This window comes from Halichoerus grypus, chromosome 1, assembly GCF_964656455.1.
Source record: "Halichoerus grypus chromosome 1, mHalGry1.hap1.1, whole genome shotgun sequence".
In the NCBI taxonomy this organism is placed as follows: Eukaryota; Metazoa; Chordata; class Mammalia; order Carnivora; family Phocidae; genus Halichoerus; species Halichoerus grypus.
Window position 1 is genome coordinate 154,752,618 of NC_135712.1, and position 23,430 is coordinate 154,776,047.

General features: G+C 39.7%; 1 protein-coding gene across 2 annotated transcripts in view; it reads right to left on the bottom strand.

Annotated features, from left to right (window-relative positions):
• ZNF445 (zinc finger protein 445) overlaps positions 1-20,062 on the bottom strand; it is a 56,377-nt gene extending 36,315 nt beyond the window's left edge. The window contains exon 1 of one of the 2 annotated variants that reach the window (XM_036111221.2): positions 19,934-20,062. The gene's annotated coding sequence lies outside the window, so the exon portion shown is untranslated. The remainder of the gene's footprint in view (positions 1-19,933) is intronic. The other variant, XM_036111220.2, reaches the window with a different exon arrangement.
• Positions 20,063-23,430: the final 3,368 nt, after the last annotated feature.

Consider the following 23,430-nt stretch of genomic DNA (forward strand, 5'->3'; position numbering starts at 1 on the left):
GTGTAGGAGGGTTCCCCTTTCTCCGCATCCCCGCCAACATCTGTCATTTCCTGACTTGTTAATTTTAGCCATTCTGACTGGTGTGAGGTGACATCTCATTGAGGTTTTGAGTTGGATTTCCCTGATGCCGAGTGATGTTGAGCACTTTTTCATGTGTCTGTTGGCCATTTGGATGTCTTCTTTGGAAAAATGTCTGTTCATGTCTTCTGCCCATTTCTTGATTGGATCATTTGTTCTTTGAGTGTTGAGTTTAAGAAATTCTTTATAGATTTTGGATACTAGCCCTTCATCTGGTATGTCATTTGCAAATATCTTCTCCCATTCTGTCGGTTGTCTTTTGGTTTTGTTGACTGTTTCTTTTGCTATGCAAAAGCTTTTTATCTTGATGAGGTCCCAATAGTTCATTTCTGCCTTTGCTTCCCTTGCCTCTGGCGATGTTTCTAGGAAGAAGCTGCTGTGGCTGAGGTCGAAGAGGTGGCTGCCTGTGTTCTCCTTTAGGATTTTGATGCACTCCTGTCTCACGTTTAGGTCTTTCAACCATTTGGAGTCTACTTTGGTGTGTGGTGTAAGGAAATGGTCCAGTTTCATTCTTCTGCATGTGGCTGTCCAATTTTCCCAACACCATTTGTTGAAGAGACTGTCTTTTTTCCACTGGACATTCTTTCCTGCTCCGTCGAAGATTAGTTGACCATAGAGTTGAGGGTCCATTTCTGGGCTCTCTATTCTGTTGCATTGATCTATGTGTCTGTTTTTGTGCCAGTACCATACTGCCTTGATGATGACAGCGTTGTAATAGAGCTTGAAGTCCGGAATTGTGATGCCGCCAGCTTTGCTTTTCTTTTTCAACATTCCTCTGGGTATTCAGGGTCTTTTCTGGTTCCATATAAATTTTAGGATTATTTGTTCCATTTCTTTGAAAAAAGTGGATGGTATTTTGATGATCCATATTCTGGATCATTTTGGACCATTTTGATGATCCCCATATTTTGATGGGGATTGCACTGAATGTATAGCATTGACATTTTCACAATATTTGTTCTTCCAATCCATGAGCATGGACCGTTTTTCCATTTCTTTGTGTCTTCCTCAATTTCTTTCATGAGTATTTTATAGTTTTCTGAGTACAGAGACTTTGCCGCTTCAGTTAGCTTTATTCCTAGGTATCTTATGGTTTTGGGTGCAGTTGTAAATGGGATCGACTCCTTAGTTTCTCTTTCTTCTGTCTTGTTGTTGGTGTATAGGAATGCCACTGATTTCTGTGCATTGATTTTATATCCTGCCACTTTACTGAATTCCTGTATGAGTTCTAGCAGTTTTGGGGTGGAGTCTTTTGGGTTTTCCACATAAAGTATCACATCATCTGCAAAGAGTGAGAGTTTGACTTTTTCTTTGCCGATTTGGATGCCTTTTATTTCTCTTTGTTGTCTGATTGCTGTGGCTAGAACTTCTAATACTATGTTGAATAGCACTGGTGATAGTGGACATCCCTCCTGCATTCCTGAACTTAGGGGGGAAGCCCTCAGTTTTTCCCCCATAAAGAATGATATTTGCTGTGGGAATATAGATGGATTTTATGCTATTGAGGTATGTACCCTCTATCCCTATACTCTGAAGAGTTTTGATCAAGAAAGGATGCTGAACTTTATCAAATGCTTTTTCTGCATCTATTGAGAGGATCATATGGTTCTTGTTCTTTCTTTTATTAATGTATTGTATCACATTGATTTGCGGATGTTGAACCAAACTTGCAGCCCAGGGATAAATCCCACTTGGTCGTAGTGAATAATCCTTTTAATGTACTGTTGGATCCTATTGGCTAGTATTTTGGTGAGAATTTTTGCATCCATGTTCATCAAGGATATTGGTCTGTAATTCTCCTTTTTGATGGGGTCTTTGTCTGGTTTGGGGATCAAGGTAATGGTGGCCTCATAAAATGAGTTCGGAAGTTTTCCTTCCATTTCTATTTTTTGGAACAGTTTCAGAAGAATAGGTATTAATTCTTCTTTAAATGTTTGGTAGAGGGGTGCCTGGGTGGCTCAGATGGTTAAGCATCTGCCTTCAGCTCGGGTCATGATCCCAGGGTCCTGGGATCGAGGCCCATGTCCAGCTCCTGGTTCAGCGGGGAGCCTGCTTCTCCCTCTGCCTCTCCCCATGCTCGTGCTCTCTCTCTCTCTCTCTCTCTGTGTGTGTCTTGAATGAATAAATAAAATGTTTAAAAAAAAAAAATGTTTGGTAGAATTCCCCTGGGAAGCCATCTGGCCCTGGGCCTTTGTTTGTTGGGAGATTTTTGATGACTGCTTCAATTTCCTTAGTGGTTATAGGTCTGTTCAGGTTTTCTATTTCCTCCAGGTTCAGTTTTGGTAGTTGATACATCTCTAGGAATGCATCCATTTCTTCCAGATTATCAGATTTGCTGGCATATAGTTGCTCATAATATTTCTTAAATTTGTTTGTATTTCTTTGGTGTTGGTTGTGATCTCTCCTCTTTCATTCATGATTTTGTTGATTTGGGTCATTTCTCTTTTCCTTTTGATACGTCTGGCCAGGGGTTTATCAATCTTGTTAATTCTTTCAAAGAACTAGCTCCCAGTTTTACTGATCTGTTCTACTGTTGTTTTGGTTTCTATTTCATTGATTTCTGCTCTGATCGTTATTATTTCTCTTCTCCTGCTGGGTTTAGGCTTTATTTGCTGTTCTTTCTCCAGCTCCTTTAGGTGTAGGGTTAGGTTGTGTACTTGAGAACTTTCTTGTTTCTTGAGAAAGGCTTGTATTGCTATATACTTTCCTCTTAGGACTGCCTTTGCTGCATCCCAAAGATTTTGAACAGTTGTGTTTTCATTTTCATTGGTTTCCATGAATTTTTTTAATTCTTCTTTAATTTCCTGGTTGACCCATTCATTCTTTAGTAGGATGCTCTTTAGCCTCCATGTATTTGAGTTCTTTCCGACGTTCCTCTTGTGATTGAGTTCTAGTTTCAAAGCACTGTGGTCTGAAAATAGGCAGGGAATGATCCCAATCTTTTGGTACCGGTTGAGACCTGATTTGTGACCTAGGATGTGATCTATTCTGGGGAATGTTCCATGGGCACTAGAGAAGAATGTGTATTCTGTTGCTTTGGGATGGAATGTTCTGAATATATCTGTGAAGTCCATTTGGTCAGTGTGTCATTTAAAGCATTTATTTCCTTGTTGATCTTTTGCTTGGAATGATCTGTCCATTTCAGCGAGGGGGATGTTAAAGTCCCCCACTATTACTGTATTGTTGTCAATGTATTTCTTTGCTTTTCTTCTTAATTGCCTTATATAATTGGCTGCTCCCATGTTAGGGGCATAGATATTTACAATTGTTGGATGTTCTTATTGGACAGACCCTTTAAGTATGATATAGTGTCCTTCCTCATCTCTTATTACTGTCTTTGGTTTAAAATCTAATTTGTCTGATATAAGGATTGCCACCCCAGCTTTCTTTTGGTGTCCATTAGCATGGTAAATGGTTTTCCACCCCTTCACTTTCAATCTGGGGGTGTCTTTGGGTCTAAAATGAGTCTCTTGCAGACAGCATATCGATGGGTCTTCTTTTTTTATCCAATCGGATACCCTGTGTCTTTTGATTGGGGCATTTAGCCCATTTCCATTCAGGGTAACTATTGAAAGATATGAATTTAGTGCCATTGTATTGCCTGTAAGGTGACTGTTAGTATATATTGTCTGTGTTCCTTTCTGGTCTATGTTGCTTTTAGGCTCTCTCTTTGCTTAGGGGACCCCTTTCAACATTTCTTGTAGAGCTGGTTTTGTGTTTGCAAATTCCTTTAGTTTTTGTTTGTCCTGGAAGCTTTTTATCTCTCCTTTTCAATGACAGCCTAGCTGGATATAGTATTCTTGGCTGCATATTTTTCTCATTTAGTGCTCTGAATATATCATGCCAGTTCTTTCTGGCCTGCCAGATCTCTGTGGATAGGTCTGTTGCCAATCTAATGTTTCTACCATTGCAGGTTACAGATCTCTTCTCCCGAGCTGCTTTCAGGATTTTCTCTTTGTCTCTGAGACTCGTAAGTTGTACTATTAGATGTCGGGGTGTTGCCCTATTTTTACTGATTTTAGAGGGGTTCTCTGTGCCTCCTGGATTTTGATGCCTGTTTCCTTCCCCAAATTAGGGAAGTTCTCTGCTATAATTTGCTCCAATATACCTTCTGCCCCTCTCTCTCTTTCTTCTTCTTCTGGGATCTCAATTATTCTAATGTTGTTTCATCTTATGGTATCGCTTATCTCTCATTCTGACCTCATGATCCAGTAGTTGTTTACCTCTCTTTTTCTCAGCTTCTTGATTTTCCATCATTTGGTCTTCTATATCACTAATTCTCTTTTCTGCCTCATTTACCGTAGCAATTAGCGCCCCCATTTTTTATTGCACCTCATTAACAGCCTTTTTGATTTCAACTTGGTTAGATTTTAGTTTTTATTTCTCCAGAAAGGGTTTCTCTAATAACTTCCATACTTTTTTCAAGTCCAGCTAGTATCTTTAAAATCATCATTCTGAATTCTAGTTCCGACATCTTACTAATGCCTGTATTGATTAGGTCCCTGGCAGTCAGTACTGCCTCTTGTTCTTTTTTTTGAGGTGATTTTTTCCGTCTTGTCATTTTGTCCAGAGGAGAATAGATGAATGAGAGAACAAAATGCTAACAGGGTAACAACGTCCCCAGAAAATATACACTAAACAAATCAGAAAAGACCTGAAGCTGGGGGAAAAGAGAACGAAAGGTAAAAGAAAAAGAAAAAGATAAAAACAAAACAAACAAAACAAAAAAATAACAGAGTATGATCAAATATGATCAGGCTGGTGCATAGATCACTGCCACACACTAGATTTTGGGCGTATTTTGGTCTGTTAGACGAAAGTGCCTCCCAAAATTTTTTTTTTAAATGTTTTATTTATTTATTCATGGGAGTCAGAGAGAGAGAGAGAGAGAGGCAGAGGCAGAGGGAGAAGCAGGCTCCCCGCCTAGCAGGGAGCCCGATGCGGGACTCGATGCCAGGACCCCGGGATCATGACCTGAGGTGAAGGCAGACGCTTAACCATCTGAGCCACCCAGGCACCCCAGTGCCTCCCAAAATTCTAAAGAAAGAAAAATATAGTAAGGAACTTTAACAACGCACTTACATCGATAGATAGATCATCCAAAAAAAAAAATCAAAGGAAGAGTGGATATGAGTGACACCTTAGACCAGATGGATATCAAGATATATTCAGAATACTCCATCCCAAAACAGTAGATATATATTCTTTTCAAGTGCACATACATTCTCCAGAATAGATCATATGTTCGTCCGTAAAACAAGTTTCAACAAATTCAAAAAGATCCAAGTTATACCATGTAACTTTTCTGACCACATGCTATGAAACTAGAAATTATATACAAGAAAAAATCTGGAAAGAACACAAATACATGGAAATAACATGTGAGTAAACAATGAATGGATCAACCAAGAAATCAAAAAAGAAATAAAAAAAATACATCGGGGAAAATGGAAATGAAAACACAACAGTCCAAAATCTTTGGGATGCAGCAAAAGCTTTTCTAAGATGGAAGTTAATAGTAATACAAGCATACCTCAACAATGAAGAAAAATCTCAGGCAAAAAACTTAACCTTACACTTAAAGCAAAATGAAGATTAAAGAAAATCTAAAAGAAGAAGGAAGGAGGAAAGAAATAATAAAGATTGGAGCAGAAATAAATGAAAATGAAACAAAAAAAAACCCAAAACAGATCAATAAAATAGGGACCTTGTTCTTTGAAAAGATCAACAAAATTGATAAACCTTTATCCAGACTCATCGAGAGAGAGAGGACTCAAACAAACTCAGAAATGAAAGAGAAACAACACCACAAAAATACAAAGGATTATAAAAGAAAAATTATATCCCAACAAACTGAACAACCTAGAAGAAATGGGTAATTTCCTAGAAACATGTAACCTCCCAAAACTGAATCAGGAAGAAACAGAAAATTTAAACAGACCAATTACCAGAAATGAAACTGTTCAGTAATCAAAAAACTCCCAATAAACAGAAGCCCAGGACCAGATGGCTTCACAGGGGAATTCTATCAAACATTTAAAGAAGAGTTCATATCTATTCTTTTCAAACTATTCAAAAAAATAGAAAAGGAATGAAAGCTTCCAAATTCACTCTATGAGACCAGCATTACCCTGATATCAAAACCTGACAAATACACCACTAAAAAAGAGAACTACAGGCCAGTATCCCTGATGAACACAGATACACAAGTCCTCAATAAAATACTAGCAAACTGAATCCAACAACACATTAAAATAATCATTCACCATGAACAAGTGGAATTTATTCAAGGGTGATTCAATATTCACAAATCAATGTGATACATCACATCAACAAGAGAAAAAATAAAAACCATATGATCATTTCAATAGATGCAGAAAAAATGTGACAAAGTACATACTTTTTGATGAACATCCATTCATCAAAAAAAAAAAAAAAAAAAAAAAAAGCCCACAACAAAGTAGGTGTAAAGGGAACACACCTCAACATAATAAAGACCATATATGAAAAACCCACAGCTAACATACTTAACGGAGAAGAACTGAAAGCTTTCCACCTAAGATCAGGAACAAGACAAGGATGTCCACTCTCACTACTTTTATTCAACATAGTACTGCAAATCCTAGCCACAGCAATCAGACAAAAAAAGGAAAAAAAAACATCCAAATCAGTAAGAATGAAGTAAAACTTTCACTATTTATGGATGACAATATTACATATATAAAAAACTCTAAAGACGCCATAAAAAAAAACTACTAGAACTGATAAATGAATTCAATAAGGTTGCAGGATACAAGATCACTATACAGAAAAATCCACTGCATTTCTATACACTAATAATGAAGCAGCAGAAAGAGAAATTAAGAAAGCAATGCCAGGGTTTCTGGGTGGCACAACTGGTTGGGCATCCAACTCTTGGATTCAGTTCAGGTCACGATCTCAAGGTCGTGAGATCGAGCCCCACATGGGGCTCCACACTCAGCATGGAGTCTGCTTGAAATTCTCTATCCTCCTCCCTTTGCCCTTCCCACTTGAGCGCTCTCTCTCCCTCTCTCTAAAATAAATCTTAAAAAAAATGAAAATAATCCTATTCACAACTGCACCAAAAATAATAAAATACCTAGAAATAAACTTAACCAAGGAGGTGAAAGACCTGTACTCTGAAAACTATAAAACACTGATGAATGAAATTGAAGATAATACAAATGGAAAGATATTCCATGCTCATGTTTTGGGAGAACAAATTTTGTTAAAATGTGGATATTATGCAAAGCAATCTTCACACTTAATACAGTTCTTATCAAAGTACCAACAGCATTTTTCAGAGAACAAACAATCCTAAAATTTGTATAGAACCACAAAAGACCCTAAGTAGCCAAAGTAACCTTGAAAAAGAACATACTGAAGGTATCACAATTCCAGATTTCAAGGTACACTACAAAGCTGTAGTAATCAAAATAGTTGGTACTCACACATAAAACAAACAGATCAATGGAGCAGAAAAGAAAACCTAGAAATAAACCCATGATTATATGGTCAATTGATCTTCGACAAAGGAGGAAAGAATATGCAATAGGAAATAGTCTCTTCAACAAATGGTGCTGGGAAAACTGGACAGCCACATGCAAAAGACTGAAACTGGTCCACTTTTTTACACCATACACAAAAATAAACTCAAAGTGGATTAAACACCTAAATGTGAGACCTGAAACAAAAATCCCACGAGACAGCCCAGGCAATAATTCTCTGAAATTGGCCATAGCAACATTTTTCTATGTAGGTCTCCTGAGGCAAGGGAAACAAAAGCAAAAATAAACTGTTGGTACTACATCAAATTAAAAGGTTTCTGCACAGCAAAGGAAAAAAATCAACAAAATTAAAAGACAATCTACTGAATGGAAAAAGATATTTGCAAATGACATATCTGATAAAATATTAGTATCCAAAATATATAAAGAACTGATAAAACTCAACACCAAAAGAAAAGGAAATAATCCAACTTGAAAACAGGCACAAGGCATGAACAGACATTTCTCTAAAGAAGACATCCAGATGGCCAACAGACATATGAAAAAATGCTCAACATCACTTATCTTCAGGGAAATGCAAATCATTACCACATAAGATATCACCTCACATTTGTCAGAATGGCTAAAATAAAAAACACAAGATATAACAAATGTTGGCCAGGATGTGGAGAAAAAGGAACCCTCAGGTACTGTTGGCAGGAATGCAAACTGGTGCAGCCACTCTGGAAAACAGTTCGGAGGTTTCTCAAAAGATTAAAAATAGAACTACCATATAGTACAGTTAATTCCACTACTGGGTAGTTATCCAAAGAATACAAAAACACTAATTCAAAAAGATATATATGCACCTCTATGTTTATTGCACTGTTATTTACAATAGCCAAATTGGGGAAGCAATCCAAGTGTCCATCAAAAGATGAATGGATAAAGATGTGGGATGTGTGTGTGCCTGTATGTGTGTGTGTGTGTATACACACACACAATAAAATATTACTCAGCCATGAAAAAAGAATGACACTTGGCATTTGCAACAAGATGGATGGATCTAGAGAGTATAATATTAAGTGAAATAAGTCATTCAGAGAGAGACAAATACCATATGATTTCACTCATGTAGAATTTAAGAAATTTAAAAAAAAAAATGAGCAGAGAAGAAGACACCAAAAAACCACACTCTTAGAGAATTGATGGTTACCAGAGGGGAGGTGGGTAGGGAAATGAGTAAAATAAGTGAAGGCAATTAAGTGCACATTTATCATGATGAGCACTAAGTAATGTATAGAATTGCTGAATCAGTATATTGTACACCTGAAATTAATATAACAGTGTATGTTAATTATAGTGGAATTAATCTTTTAAAAAAGGTACCCATATAGGAAAGGAAAAGAAGAAATGGAACAATTTCTATTCACAAATGACATGATATAGATATAGGAAATCGTAAGTACTCCACTAAAAGCTATTAGGCTAAAAAAAGAGTTCAGCAAGATTGGAGGATATAAGACCAATTTGCAAAAATTAATGGTATTTCTATAGTAGAAATGAACAAATCAAAAATAAAATTAAGAAACAATATATACTTACAATATTTATAATCACATGAAAAATAAAATACTTAGGAATGAATTTTCAAAGGAAAAACGAAACTTATACCCTGAACACTACATTGTTAGAAGAAATTAAGGATTTAAGTAAATGGAAAGACACTCTGTTCATGGATCAGAAAACAAAATATTGTCAAATGACAGTACTCCCAAATTATATGAAGATTCAATGCAATCCCTATTAAAATCCCATCTGGCTTCTTTATAGAGATTGAAAAACTAATCCTAACATATGGAAACTGAAGAGGCCCAGCATACCCAACAAGATCTTGAAAAAGAATAAACTGGAAGACACACTCCTAATTTCAAAACTTACTTCATAAAGCAGCAGTCACCAAGAAAGTGTGGTGCTGGTATAAGCACAGACACAGAGATCAATTAAACAGAATTAAGAGTCCCAAAATAAACCCATATATCTATGGTCAATTTATTTTTGACAAGGGTGCCAAGACCACTGAAGGGGGAAAGAATAGTTTTTTCCACAAATGGTGCTGGGACAACCGTAAGTTTACATAAATAAGAATGAAGTTGGACCCTTACATAAGGCAATATACAAAAATTAACTCAAAATTAACTGCAGACCTATCGAAGGACAAAGGAATGGATAAAGAAGAGGTGGTATATATATAATGGATTATTACTCAGCCATCAAAAAGAATGGAATCTTGCCATCTGCAACAACGTGGATGGAATTAGAGGGTATTATGCTAAGCAAAATAAGTCAGTCAGAGAAAGACCAATATCATACGATTTCACTCATATGTGGAATTTAAGAAACAAAACAGATGAGTATAGGGGGAAGGGAAGGAAAAATAAAATAAGACGAAATCAGAGAGGGAGATAAACCGTAAGAGACTCTTAACTATAGGAAACAAACTGAGGTTTGCTGGAGGGGAGGTGGGGGGGAGGATAGAGTAAATGGGTGATGGGAGTTAAGGAAGGCACTTGATATAATGAGCACTGGGTGTTATACGCAACTGATGAAATCACGAAATTCTACCTCTGAAAATAATAATACACTATATGTTAATTAAATTGATTTTAAGTGAATTAATTAACTGCAGACCTAAAGGTACTAGCTAAAACTACAAAACTGTTATTAGAAAACATAAATATAATATTTCGTGACACTGGATTAGGTAATGCATTCTACCAAATACATATCAAAAGCACATGCAAATAAAATTAAAAATAGAGAAATTGCACTTCATCAAAATTTAAATCTATTGTGCTTCAAAGGACATATGAGGAAAGTGAAAAGACAAGCCACAGAACCTAGGAAAAATATTTGAAAATCACATTATCTTATAAGGGATTTGTATCTAGAATACATAAAGAACCCTTACAATTCAATAATAAAAAGACAAATACAGTTAAAATTGGACAAAGCATCTGAATAGATGTTTCTCCAAAGAAAATACAAAAATGACTGAAACACACACAGGATACTCAACATTAGTCATCAGAAAAAGGCAGATCAACACCACCCTTCACACCCACTCGGATGGCCAGAGTCAAATGTCTGAAAATAACATGTGTTGATAAGACTGGGGAGATAACAGGACACTCACATGCTGCCACATTAGAAAACAGCCTGGCAATTCTTCAGTAAGTTAAACATGCTTTACTACTTGCAACTGCATATATCCGTGGAGATACAAATATATACATATATATGTATATACATACATATATACATACATACACACACACACACACACACACACACACATCTCCAAGATAAATGAAAAGACAAGTCCACAAAAAACTTGTACATAAATGTTCATAGCAGCATTATTCATAACAGTCAAAAGGAAAAAATAACCCGAATATTCATCAAGAATTTCAAATTTAGGGGCACCTGGGTGGCTCAGTCGTTAAGCGTCTGCCTTCGGCTCAGGTCATGATTCCAGGGTCCTGGGATTGAGCCCCGCAGCGGGCTCCCTGCTCTGTGGGAAGCCTACTTCTCCCTCTCCCACTCCCCCTGCTTGTGTTCCCTCTCTCGCTGTGTCTCTCTCTGTCAAATAAATAAAATCTTTACAAAAAAAAAAAAAAGAATTTCAAATTTAATATCATACAGCTCTTCATATATTGGTATCCTCTTAAAGTTAAAAAAAAGTGTACTATAGCTTTACCTCCTTTTTGGTACACATTCTTCACAATCCAGGAATAAAGGGAAACTCCCCCACCAGATATGGAGAAAAACCAAGAGAAATTTATAGCAAATGTGACATCAAATGGTAAAGACATTAATAGCTTTGCAATTAAAATCAGGAACAATCGGGCGCCTGGGTGGCTCAGTCGTTAAGCGTCTGCCTTCGGCTCAGGTCATGATCTCAGGGTCCTGGGATCGAGCCCCGCATCGGGCTCCCTTGCTTCGCGGGAAGCCTGCTTCTCCCTCTCCCCCTCCCCTGCTTGTGTTCCCTCTCTCGCTGTGTCTCTCTCTGTCAAATAAATAAATAAAATCTTTAAAAAATAAATAAATAAATAAAATCAGGATCATACAATATAATACTAGCCAATGCAATTAGACAAAGAAAAAAGAAAGAAAGAAAGAAAGAAGAAAGAAAAAGAAAAAGAAAGAAAGAAAGAAAGAAAGAAAGAAAGAAAGAAAAAAAGAAAATACACAGAGAACTGTTAGAAAAGGAGGATCAAAGATGGGGTGCTTGGCTGGCTCCGTTGGTAGAGCATGAGACTCTTGACCTTGAGGTTGTGAGTTCGAGCCCCATGTTGGGTGTAGAGATTACTTAAAAAAATTTTTTAAATGTTTTAAAAAGCTAATATTACTTAGAATGATAAACATCCACCTAAAAAAATCCAAGAGAATCAACTGAAAAACTGTCAGAACTAATATGAGAGATAATTAAGGAAGCTAAATATCAATCAATGTATAACAGTACTTCTCTAATATACCAGCAACAACCATTTAGAAACAGAACACAACAGCAACAACAAGAACAAAAACACAAAATACCCAGAAATAAAGCTCATTAAAAATGTACACAACCTTAATGGGGAAATAGTAAACTGACAAAAGATAAAACAGACCTGAAAAAGTCTTAAGTATAGGAAATCTAATATTTCCAAGATGTCAATTCTTCTTAAATTAACATAAAAAGTCTATAAAATCACAACAAAACCCAATATAGCCCTTTTCCATAGTTGATAAACATATTCTACAATTCACACAAATTAGTAAAGGCCAACAATAGTGAAGACAACTTTTTTTTTTTTTTAAGATTTTATTTATTTATTTGACAGAGAGAGAGACAGTGAGAGAGGGAACACAAGCAGGAGAGTGGGAGAGGGAGAAGCAGGCTTCCCGCGGAGCAGGTAGCCTGATGCGGGGCTCGATCACAGGACCCCGGGATCATGACCTGAGCTGAAGGCAGACGCTTAACGACTGACCCACCCAGGTGCCCCTGAAGACAACTTTTTAAAGGTGGGAAGATTTGTTCTACCACACAATACAGCTTATTATAAAAATATAGTAATTAAAAGTGAGTACTACTGAAGGAATATACAAACTACAGATAAAAGGAACAGTACAGAACCCAGACAAAGATCTGGCATATGACAGAGGTAGCATTATACGACAGTAGGAAGGACAGATAATTCAATGACCTGCATTGGGACAACTGGCGAGGCAAATAAAAGTAAGATTACACACAAAATGAATTCCTAAGACTTAACTTCAAAAACGAAAGAGAGAGCCAGAACCTTGGGGCAAGCAAGGATTTCTAAAGAACATAAAAGGAAAAGTGATATATGATGACAGTATTTGAAAATCTCTTGACCAGAAAAAAGAACACAAACATGCACCAGTGACAGAAATGTAAATTTATACAACCACAAGGAAAGGTAGTTGGAAAGTCTATAGCAAAACTAAAAAGTCACATTACTTAGGCTCCAGAAATTTCACTTCCAGGAATCTCCCTGGAAAAACACTTAGAGAGGTATATACACATTTACATAGGTGTTCACTAGAGTACTCTTTGTAATAACACAATATTGGAAATAAATGACTTGTTCATCAATAGAGCTAAATAAAAGTGTAGCACTTCCTAGGATGAAACACCTAGCACGATGGTTTAAAAGATTGTACTAGACCCTTAAGCATTAACATTATTATTTCACTGTTGGCTGGGTGCTCAGGCTGTGCAGCCAAGGTTGAAAAGCAGGTAAATGCTACTCACAGAAGAGATCGGAGCATGATTCTAAGTTGCTGAGACCCGACAACATATATACTAGGCTTAAGCAGTACAATATTTACTTACGGCAAGAGAAAAGAGAAAGAGTGCACAAGATTCAACCTTGTGTAATCCACTGGGTCCCCCATGAACAGCAGATCCACTTCACAGGCAATGTGGTACAGATGGTGTGGAGACAAGCACTACACTTCATGATGCAGTCTGACCCTCAACCCCTTGCCCGTGAGGTCTGAAATACAGAAAGCAGGGATGGGCCTACGGGTCACATGCATTAAGGCAGAACAAAGGGGTATGCATTGAGCAATGAACAGAGAAAGTCCCTGACAAGGCAACAAGCTCAGAGTGCTCTTTATCTCTTTGCAAAGAAATGTTCCCAGCTCAAGGCCACTCTTATGCTGGTATGCAAGAGAGGAGAAGGTGCTCTTGACTACGGTTCCCATCAATGACAAAAACATACGTTAAGATGAAAAAAAAAAATCCTAGATATAATTGTAGAAAAAACTTAAAATCATATACATGTGTATATAAGTGTATGTATGTGTGAAATACATAAGTACTCAAAGGAATTTAAAATGGCTTGGAAGGATTCATAAAAACTCTTACTGAATATAGGAGTGGAGAATTTGAGAACAGTAGTTAAAGGAGCCTTTAGTTTATTTGTAGTGATTTGATCTTTTTTGTGTGTGTGATTTGATTTTTTTTTAATGTAACATTTGCGTACTAGGTCTCTTTTCTTTAAGAGTGCATGTAGAGGAGGGGAGGAAAATAGCAGAGGAGTACGGGACCCTAGTTTCATCTGGATCCATGAATTCAGCTAGATAGCTATCAAATCATTCTGAACACCTGTGAACTCAACCTGGGATCTAAGAAAAGAATTGCTGCAACTCTACAAATAGAAAAGTGACACTTTGTGCAAGGTAGGAGGGGCGGAGAAGTGAATCTGAGGCAATTTATTGAAAGATAAACCATGGGACGAGAGAGCCTCCATAAGCCAGCTAAGGGAAAATGATATAGCAGCAGCGGGCAAAATCTGAACTTTTAGAAGTCTGCTCCAGTGAGGGAAGTCCCTGCCTGAAAGGCGCTCAAGTGGTGAAACAGGGCGGAATCCTGGATGGGACAGTGTGGTCTGAGGATCCCCAGGGTCACAGAATGAATGGAGGTGCCTGAGTGCAGCAGAGCTCCCACAAATCGGAGTGGGGAAGCCGGCTGCAATCAGCGAGCCCAGCGGGCTCTCAGCTGGGTTTGCCATAAACCACGAAGTGGGGCAGGATTGGTGGACTGCTCTCTGAACAGGGGCCCATCAAACCGCAGAACAAGGGCAAGACCCTATCCCTTCCCTGGGGAGTGCAGAGTGGGTGCATGCACCAGCAGCGACCAATCCCCGAGCAGCGGCCCTGCAAGCAGCAGAATCCCAGCAAGACTCTCACCCTTCCCCAGGAGGAGCAGCGTGGACGTGTAAGGTAGGAATCTATAGGGCTTCGAAATTTGAAACAGGGCAGTGTGTCTGAGATAAAAAACGCTTGGTCACAGGCTGGGTGAACACAGAGTGAGGTTGAAACTGGGAAGACAAAAATGATTGCTTTTCCCTGAAAGCGCACTGAATGTGGGGGTCCTTATCTTTCAGCTCTCCGGCTGGAGATCAGAGAGCCGCCATTTTTATTTTCATCCTCTAACGATGCTCACAAATGATGCTCATCTTCCCCTGAAACCACCCTCCATCTGCCACCATCACTAAGTACATTTAAACAAATCACTACCTTCGCCCAGAAGCCTTCCCCTCTTTGTAGTGCCTATTCAACATCTTCCTATTCAGTACCTATTGAACATCTTCCAGACTCAGCCAATGCTATCAGGACAGACAAAAAATAATGACTAAACACAGACGGAAAGAGGCTCACACCAGAAAGCACGCTGCCATCCCGCTAACAGAAAGAAACTACACTCTTGCTCTCAGGGCATGAAAAGTCAAATAAAGGACTACATTAAGGATCATGCACGCTGAGGAGTCTGCTAAAGTTCTGGCAGAGAAATGAAGCCTTGCTGTGAAAACTAGGGGAGAAAAAGAAGAGTAAGTATTTGAGAAAACAAAAGCAAAGGAAAAGGAGGGAAATGATAAAGTAAGTGGCTGAAGGCCCACAGACAGACTTGAAGACCAGCAACAACAAAAGAAGGCTGAGAGGAAACGGTGCTTCAGGAGCAAGAGGGGCAGGCTCCAGCCTTGCTGAGCCCCAGCAGCACAAACAGGTAGCAGAAACGACTGCTCAGAAGGAAGCTGAAAGTCAAGAGAAAGAGGGACAGAGACTTTCCCCGACAAACTTGTAGGACAGACTGGAGAAGAGAAAGAAACTGAAGTATGAAAGAACTGGAAAGCTGCTCAGGTGACCAGAAACCTGGCAGTGAGCCTAAAGAGAATGAACTTGAGGCCAGAGACAAATATTTTGAAGAAATGCATCCACCAGGAAATGTAAGCGGCAAGACCTATCTCAGGAAATGGAGACCCACAGTGCAATTAGCACCAAAAATAAGCCTCCAAGCAGACCTGTTCTGAAGCAGCTGTTACAGAAATGTTTGAAGAGATCAGTGAAGTATCTGGACAGAGGTGATGAGAAGACTGACAGACAGGAAACTGAGGGCAAAAGCCAGGAATTTGGCAAAGGATTCCAGGCCTTCAACCAAAGAAGGGGTTAGTCCAGCTTCTGCAACCATGAACCCAGAGAAGACCCCCAGGGCCTATTGGATTCTGGATGAAAGATCCAGAGCACAGTAAGGACATGGGGGCCAGTGAGCTGAACCTGCACGGTTAAATTCAGGTATCCTAATGCCTCAGGGCTTCTCCATGTCCCAACTAGCTTTTGAGAACAGAAGAAAAACTTCACTCATCCCAGGCCTAGGAGGAAACCTGAGCTCATCAGGCTTCTTCTCCCAGAGCTTCATACCTTAACCCCAGTCTCAATCCCACAATGAAAATGGCTTTGTAAAGAACAGGGAAAATCCCAAGCAATTACCTGGCCATTTCTCAGGGACATTCCCATCTTTCCTTCCTTCTTTCCTGCCTGCCTTCCTTCCTTCCTTCCTTCCTTCCTTCCTTTCCATCCTTCCTCCCTCCCTCCCTCCCTCCCCCACACCTCCTCCCTCCCTCTCTTTCTTTCTTTATCTTTTGTCATTTTGCTTCTTCAACTCATACACAATGTGATTTTATTTTCTTTTAAAATCCTCATTAAGCAGTCTCTTACTCTTGTGTTTTTCCTACCATTGTAAGGGTACATATGCTTTATTTCATACGCTGGTAAGGAAACAAGAAAGACTGCTTCCAGTACATAATTGGAATGTTACGTTATACTTAAATATATCAATTAAGAAATGACTGTCTGTCCTCAAACCGAGCACGCCAAACTTGGTTTCTCCATACCATTCTCCAATAAACGGAACTAGGGCTCTTTGGAGAAGTGGTGGTCTCCAGGGCTGGGGAAGGGAAGATACAACATGAGTATTCTGTGGTGCCAGAAAGTCAGGGAAAGACAACAAAAAGGATGTGGGCACTTCAAGAGGCAACAGGAGTCAACTGCAAAGAGGTCCCAATGGCCAAGGCTAGAATAATTTAAGCAACAAAATAAGTAATATCAGCACTGCATCATACCTCAAAGAATACATACCCAACATCACACACTGGTATAACTAACTGAATAAATAAAACAAAGGGAAACAAGACACAACTCTTCCTCAGAAAGTATTCCAATTAATAACTGCAGAGGGAATAACAGAAATGAAAGTCACCATTAGACCATTACACTAATAAGATCCACCAGGAAGTATTAAAGAGGCACATTCTGCACGGAGCCCTGGGTGTTATACGCAAATAATGAATCATGGAACACTACATCAAAAACTAATGATGTAATGTATGGTGATTAACATAACATCATCATCATCATCATCATAATAATAAAGATCCACCAGGAAGGCTAATTAGTGGGTGAAAGTTAAGGAGAAACAGGATATTGTTATGCAAGGTCTCAAAGTATCTTCCCCCAAACAATCACTAGTTACAAAGAGAAAGACAGTATCTTTACAGTGGTGACACGTGGCAGACACCACTAGATCAAAATTAATATCAACAGTAATAAGACATATCAACACCATCCTCAATCGAAGCAGGAGAAAACGTCCGACAAAACCAAAGTGAGAGGCATTAAAAATACCAGCACAACATACTTCAAAAGCTTCAAGGTCGCAAAAAACAAGGAAAGATGGAGAGAATGTCATATACTAAAGGAAAACAAGGAGACGTGACAACTAAATGGAATGAGGGATTCTAGATTGGATCCTGGAACAGAAAAAGGTTACTAGTGAGAAACTGATGGACTCTAATTAAAGTCAGCAGTTTAATTAATAGTACCGTGCCACTGTAAATTTCTTAAGTTTGATGACTGTACTATGGTTATGCAAGATGTTAACTTTAGGTAAACTGAGTAAAGAATATAAGGGAACTCTGTACAATTTCTGCAACCCCCTGTATGTCTACAATTACTAAAAAAAAAAGGTTTTTTGAATTGAGGAAGCGTGTTATCGTTTTTTTCTGATTTATTTTTTTAGCTTAAAAATTAACTTGGCAATCAAAGATACCATATACTGTCATTCTTATCTCCAATTCAGAGTCATTCTTTTATTAACTTAACAGTATCTACTGAGCACCTACTGTGCCCCAGGCACTAAGGTCTCTGTAGTGAATGAGACTAACTAACTAACTAACTAAATAAATAAATAAATAAATAGAAATACTGCCTTGCAGAGCTCATAGGAAGACAGACAACGAAGTGAAGAAAACACAGGTATGTTAGACAGTGTCCAGAGCGATGCAGTATAATAAAACAAGGAAGAAGGCTAAAAGCTTTAAGATGAGGGAAGGCAAAGTTTAAGCTCAAAAATTCAATCTTGTACAGCAATGATTCACCTGAGGGAGCTCCGTCAGAGCGTTTCTGATACAAAAATACTGAAGACTGCCAAGTAAGATTAAGTTACAGTTACTATACGTTACGTATATTTACTCTGGAGCAACTCTCCGATATCACAGAATGGTTATGATGCACTAAGACTTCCTGGACACCAGGAGCCACAGAAAACTTAAAGTGGCATAGTTAATATTTTTGATGCTGTTCTCAGTTTCCTTTATAAGTCTATATTGAGGTTTATCTTCAAAACATTCCCATCATTTCGACCTACAGGAAGGATTACGGCTTTTAACCAAAATTTGTCTGCCTTTCTCCAGCATTAACATGACATGTAAGAGCACCCTCATTCATCAGACCCTCAATACACACACAGATGCACACACGTCCACCCAGATGCAAGTTCTCTGAAATTCCTTCATCAAATTACAACTAAAACCACTCACTGACATTTCCCTGCAAACCATGTACCTAATACTAATGAGTTTTCCCTCTTGAACTACAAACAGTTTGAAACAGGATGGTGTTCTTTCCTGGCCACCACTTTTAACCTAGAAGGAGACCATTCTCTGGTTTCCGAGGCCTATGCAAGTCTGAGGCAGTACAGTGGTTTTAAGTTGGAGCTGTACCTTCTGTTTAAAAACTCCCCTTTATTAAAACAAAACCTGTAAAAAAAATATATTACAAAAATAAAAACTCCCTTTTTATATACTTCGCTTTCATTTTGAAAAGAGACAATCACCCTAATAAACAAGACTTTACTATTTTTCTGCACAAACGTCATTTGTTGAGCACTTACAGCTTTATGTAATGTGTACTACGGAAAATAAACTGAAAACAAAATGTTTTCTTGTCATTATACTCTCAGAAATATGTCTTAGTGATGCCATGATGCTGGCACCAATTTTGACCACCATGTGAACAAATGCATCCCGCCGGTTTAAAGTATAACTTTCAAGAAGCAAGAGTAGGAATGTACTTAATGCCACCGAATGATGCCACACTTTAAAATGGTTAAAATGGTAAATTTTATTGTATCCTATGGTAAATACTATGTATATCTTAGCACAGTATTTCTGTATCACCATAATACTAAAAGAAGTTTTTAAAAAGCAATGGTATGATCCAATTTCGTAATAAATAAATACATATATTTATGTATACGAGTCTGCATAAATATGAACAAATTTTAAAGTGTCAGGAAGCATCCAGACGAAACTCTGCGGATTGCGGTTACTCTTACTTTTCTGGCACTCACCCGCGTCATCTAATCGTCCATAATGAGTACGCTTTGTTTGCATAATTGGGAGAAAGGATAAAGCGCAGAAGCCATTACTCCCAACTCTGCCCCGGGCTGCAAAGCGCTTCCAGATACGCGCCTCAACGACGCTGGCATCGGATCCCCGGCTAGACCACCGCCCCGGGCGCAGCCTCCAGGCCGGGCCTCAGCCGGCCCCCCGCCCCCTTACTCTCAGCCCGGGAGGGGCCGAACGCCCCCGCCGCCCTCCCGAACCCTGCGCCGGCCAGCGGCCCCCGACTGCCCCGCGCCCCGCCCGGCCGCTCACCGACTCCCCAGGCCCCCGACAGTCGGTCCTCCGGCCACACCACCTGCCCAGGGCCCCCAGCTCCGCTCCGGTCTCTCGGTCGGCGCGGGTCGCGCACGCGCGCCGCCGCCCCGGGCCTCGGCGGCCTCTCTAGGAAGCTGGGAGGGCCAACGTCTCGGCTTCTCCGTGGCGCCAGTGCGTTGCTGGCGGGTCTGTGAGCACCTGGCTGGTCCCCAACACCCCCAGCTCCCCGCCGCAACGCCCTGGGCGCCTGCCCTCCACTCGCCAATGCCCTGTCAGGCGCCAGAGCTCTATGGGCCTTGCCTGATTTGACCACATCCCTTCCAACGTGTGTGCCCCCCCACCCCCACCCCGGGAGGAATAGGATCCAAAACTAGGGGTCAAAATAGGGAGCACTGAGTTCTAGCTGACTGGTTCTGGCCAAAGGGAGAGCTGTTAAGGGGGCCACTCATTACTCCAGGAGGGCCTCTTCCCTCATCACCACCACGTCTAGGGGTACTTGCTGATTTCCAACCACAGGCGCGCAAAACTGTACCTTCCCATGGCTTCCAGTTGTTTTCTCCCCGAACAACATTCAACTGAGTACCTTTTAAAGATCTTATTGGCTTTTATTCAGCAGTGCACCAATTGGGCAGCATCCGGTCTAGCAGACAGAAAGAAAAGAGCTGGAAAAACTATACAAGGCTAGAGATTTGACAGGCAGAAGGGAACAGGAAAAAAAAAATTGTATTAGGCGAAAGGGTAGACTGGTTATTTGCGATGTGACTTTCCTTATAGGGGATGCCAGGGTTTTATCAGGCCGATTACCTAACTCATGATAATGAGGAGAATCTTGACTTGTTAAAGACAACAGGCCCCAAATGGAGTTGCTTATGCTAAGAGAAAAACAAAACCAAAGAACCAAAAAAACAAAACAAAACAAAACAAACAAACCCACAAAAACCCTCAGGAGTGAGCCTATGAGGAAGGAAAAAGGAGACAAATCTTTATTTAGGTTTGCAAACCAGGAAGGGCAACCCAACTCAGTTGGTGTGCCCGTCTGAAGAGGACGAGGGGAGGTGGTATTTTTAAAGCTTAAAACCACACTCGAGGAAAAAATTCAGTTGGTATGGGTTTCTCAGTGATGGGTTGACCTTTTTGGCTCAGTATTGTGCGACAGGGGAACTTTTCAGGTATCTAAACCTCAAGATGCTTATCATGATTCCAAGAAATGTCTGCTCTTCTAAGGACTCCACAAAACAGTGCCTGTTGCAAGATGGAGTCAGAGTTGTCAACCCTTCCCTGGCCCCCTTTCTTCTGCCACCTCATGTCACCAAACTGGAACTTAGTTACAATTTTGGCTATCCCAGAAAGGGAATCTTAAAGCAGTCAATCAGGAATTTCCTGATCAGCATTAGTTACATAATCTGCCTGATAAAAACCCCTGCCATCCCCTATAAAGAAAGTAGCCTTGTAATAACCAATCCACCTTTTTGTCTAATGTAACATCCTTGTTTTTGCTCCCTTCTGTCTATAAAATGAATTGCCTTGTATAACTCTCTGAAGCTTCTTTCTATCTGCTACACTGGGTGCTGCCTATTTATGAGTCACTGAATAAAGCCAATAGGATCTTTAAAATTTGAATTTTGTTCTTTAACAGACTGGTTTCAGATTCCATGTCTGGGAAACCAAAATGTAAGTAAGTCACCAAAACTGTAAGTAAATTAAGTCTCATTTTGATGATGTGGGGCATAGCATAAGCAACTCCGTTTTGGTGTTCTTGTGTTGTCTTTAACAGTTACCCCATTTAAATCAGACTCTCAGCCTAATTGAGAGATGTGAACAAAAATTTAAGGCATTAGCACTACTCCCAGCTACTACTCTAGAATCCTCAAAGTTTTTGCTGAATCTCTGTGTGGTAATCATAGGCGACGATGTCAGGTTCACATTCTTTAAACTGGTTATTCTTTGTAACTTTTCTGACATTATAATATTAGGGAGATTATTCCCTTGGTGGTTAGTGGATGCAAGCATGCATTTAAAGCTTTTGAGTGAACAGAGTGCACCAGGCGGACTACTATGATTACTATAGGTAGAATGATTCCCAATGTCTGGAGTGCACTTTGGAGTCGTCATGGTCCTCAAGACCCAAACCAGTCAGAGTCAAATAAATCAGAGAAAGACCCCACCGAAGGAGTCGCTTTCTTTTTTTTTTTTTAATGTTTTCAAAGATTTTATTTATTTATTTGAGAGAGAGAGAGAGAAGGAGAGAGAGAGCGAGAGCACAAGCAGGGAGGAAGGGCAGAGGGAGAGGGAGAAGTAGGCTCCCCACCAAGCCCAATGCGGGGCTCGATCCCAGGACTTCAGGACCACGACCTGAGCCGAAGGCAGACGCGTAACCGACTGAGCCACCCAGGCACCCCAAGGAGTCACTTTCTTAAACCAATTGGCTGGGTCAGTGGTCTCATGTAGCTGAGACTCAACTTTCCCTAGAAACGTTCATCCAAGTGCAACAGGTGGTGTTGGCCACAGCACAAACACCTCCTTGCTCAGCTAAAAGATAATGAAGGACTATCCTAGTATCAGGAACAACTTTCCCCAGAGAGTTTAGGGATTTTTGTTGGGCAGTTACTGCTTTAACAGTAGAGTCTGCAATATCTTCTGAGAGTTAAATAGAGGTTCATGATCATAGCCTCATTTGCACTTGCTCCCAGCTAGGGGAGTGAGGATCTGCCAAAAGAAGCAAATTCTGAATCATGACTGCCTTCTGGCAATTCCCATTTGTTTCAATAATGCAAGTTGAGAGGAATTGGCCAGTGAGATGTCTCAGTTTGATTGTGGGCAGTTAGGGGTACAATTAGATAACCCAAAAGGCACTGTCTGATTAAGTGCCAGCCACCTAGGCATTCATAAGCCCAAGAAATATGTTTTTCCTCAAAACCGCCACAGAAAATAATGATCCCTGCTAGGGCACACACTCTTCCCATGAAAGTATTATTATTAATGAGTTTATTCACTGGGATTTCTCATTTGCCCAGTTAAGCCTTGGATCAGTTAGGCTTTCATTGCACTTGGGAAGGTAATTTCCTGTTCTACAATAAAAGGTAGTTCTAAAGGCTTTGCGGAGGTGGGTGCATGTGGAGAAATTTGCAGTTCTAGGCTAGGGGCAGTTTATGTTTAGAAAATCGTAAGAACGTGGTGGTGAGAATGTACGGATTTTGTTTTTCTTCTTCTTCCTCTTCTTTTTTAAACTTAAACTCATTTATTTAACATATAGTGTATTATGAGGTTCAGAAGTAGAGTTCAGTGATTTATCAGTTCCACATAATATGAGTGCTCATTACATCAATGCCCATCACTCAGTTGCCCCATCCCCCCACCCACCTCCCCTCCAGCAACCCTCAGTTTATTTCCTATAGTTAGGAGTCTGATATGTTTGTTATCTCTCTCTGATTTCATATTATTTTATTTTTCCTAAAATGTGTATGGAACCAGGAAAGACCCTGAATAGCCAAAGG